This window comes from Lipotes vexillifer, unplaced genomic scaffold, assembly GCF_000442215.2.
Source record: "Lipotes vexillifer unplaced genomic scaffold, Lipotes_vexillifer_v1.1 scaffold980, whole genome shotgun sequence".
Taxonomy (NCBI): Eukaryota; Metazoa; Chordata; class Mammalia; order Artiodactyla; family Lipotidae; genus Lipotes; species Lipotes vexillifer.
In genome coordinates this window covers 501,221-503,912 of record NW_006776752.1, presented here as the reverse complement: position 1 = coordinate 503,912, position 2,692 = coordinate 501,221, and positions in this window count along the sequence as shown.

The following is a 2,692-nucleotide window of genomic DNA, read 5'->3' as shown; positions in this document are numbered from 1 at the left end:
CCCGTGTCCCCTGCATCGGCAGGCGGACTCTCAACCACTGCGCCACCAGGGAAGCCCTCTCTGCCTGATTTTTTATGAAGCTAATGCCTACTTGTTTTCAGGAAACTTTTTGTAAGTCAAGTTTCTCTCTGTCTGTTCAGTGTCCCTGGCTCTCCCTCCTCTTGTTATTTCCATACAAGTCCTTACTTTTCTTCAAGTTAAAACATTTCTTTAAAGTTTGAAAGTTGCTTTTAGGTGCTTTGGAAAAAAGCTAATGGTAATGACAATAATTTTAAAATAAACTGTGATAACAATAAAACGAACATTCGAGTGCTTACCATGTAGCAGGCAAAATTCAAAATGTTTTCTAAGTATGAAGTCATTTAAAAGGTCCTATAGAATCATTAAGTCAATCCTCTGGATGGTTTTAAAGGCAGAAGTACTAGTTATCTATGGCTGCATAAGGAATCACCCTGAAAATTATTGGCTTAAAACAACAATAAATATTTTTTATCTCAGACAGTTTCTGTAGATCAGTAATTTGGGAGTGGCTGGGTGGTTCCAGCTTAGGATTTCTCACAATAGCCAGTCAGATATTGGTCTAGGCACAGTCATCTGAGGGCTTGATTGAGGCTGGAGGTTCTGCTTCCAAGATGGTTCATTCCAAGTTGGCAGGAAGCTCAGTCCCTCTCCATGTGGGCCTACCCACAGGGCTGCTTGCGTGTCCTCACAACATGGTGGCTGGCTTCGCGCAGAGCAAGGGATCTAAGAGAGCAAGGAAGAAAGTGCTATGTCCTTTGTGACCTAGCCTTAGAAGTTACCCATTGTCACTTCCACAATATCCGTTGGTCACATATGTCGGCCAGCCCCATTCAAGGGTGGGAGGGGACTACACAAAGCACGGATACCAGAAGCCAAGGATCTTTCAGTGCCATCTTGGAGACTGGCTACCACAGCAGCTGCCTTGTAATATGAATCACAGTCACAATTACACCAGCATCTACCTTTCCTTGAGCAATTACTATGTGCAAGGTACTATGCTAAAGACTTTACATATCTCATTGAATCCTGACAGCGACCCTAAGATCCAGGTGCTCTTTTTATCCCCATTTTACAGATAAGAAAACTAAGGCTCAGAGAGGCTGATAACTTGCCCAAAGTCACAGACTAGTGTGTGGCAAGTGAGGAGAATTGGAGCACATGTAAGAAGAAGCTGAGCTCAAGTCTAGTTTGTGCTGTTTTCACCTGTGATGTCGCTGGAGCTGCTGTGAGGAGTTAATGAGAAAAAGTATGGGAACTATAGCGCATTCTACCAAAGACCACGGAGAGACAAAACTCTTTCTTCCCTCCTTCAGCAATGTGAAGCCATGTTCAAAGCACACATCCAAGGTCAGAGTGTCTCATTTTTGGTAAATAAGCGACATAAAGCACTCTGGTTTTGATTTGTATGAAACCAACTGTAAAAAAACAACTTGGGACTGGCTCCCTGAGATCTGGACAGTTAGCACTGGAGCCTATCATGTTTTCTGGAAACTGAGTGTCCTGTGCTTTTGATAGAATTCTAAAGAACTGGGAAAGAGGAGAGCAATGAAGTATAAAGAATGGTTTTACCTCCTGCCCAGCTTATATGGTGAGGAGGTTGGGAGTGATTCAATATAAGTACAAAAACAACCATTGAATGTAAAGAGGGCTTTACATTGTTGGAATGATTTCAAAGATATTCATATATTTAAAAGAAATATGTGTGTGTGTGAGAGAAAGAGACAGAGACAGAGAGAGAGACAGAGAGACAGACAGAGAGAGACAGAGACAGAGAGAGACAGAGAGACAGAAAGCAAGCCAGGCACACTAAATCAAGAGTTGAAGTTCAGGTACCCAAAGTAACACAAGGAAACAAGAAAGATGGTACTGGGTCAGATCCATTCTCTTTCCATATTCCTAATGTTTGGGGGAAAATGAGTAGCTGTAGGAGAAATTATTTGCCTTCTCGTGTATCTTTATCAGAGGCCAGGGGCCTCATTCCGACATGCTTCCTGGAAAAATGCACATACACACACCTGAAATATGCATAAAATTTGGGGGGGGCTTTAAAAGTTTATGAGATGAGCTCCCTAGTGTTTCATGGATCCCAGAATAAAACCCCCAGATCCTAAATCTTTTGGAGAATTTGTTTATGTTTTCCATGCTTGACAAACTCCTTTGTAATATGGAACTTGCTCAACTCTCCTACATTGCTTCACATTTTCTCATTACCTTGAACCGTCACTGGTATTTTAAAATTTTGACCTGATTCACTTTAGCCTTCATGTTTCCAGACTAGAACAGATAATTAAAAAGCAACGGCATTGAATTTCAGTATCCTGCAGGTTGTGTTCAGCGCATCCCAAATCTAGTGTGGGCATCCTATCTACAAGCTCCCTCACCCACAGTCCCAGCACCCACACCCTCCTTGCTCCTCCAAACTGGTAAGATTTATATACAGTAAAATTCACTTGTTTTAGGTGTGGGTTTTAGGGATGTAGTTCTCTGTTTCGACAAATTTATAAAGTTGTGTAACCACCACCATAATCGCAATGCAGAACAGCCCACCACCTCAGAAGTTTCCCTTGTGACCCTTTTCACTCATCCTCTTCCCTAGGCCAGACCCTGATAACTACTGATCTGATTTTGGTCCCTAGAGTTTTGTTTCGCTCCCTTGCCCTCACCCCTCATG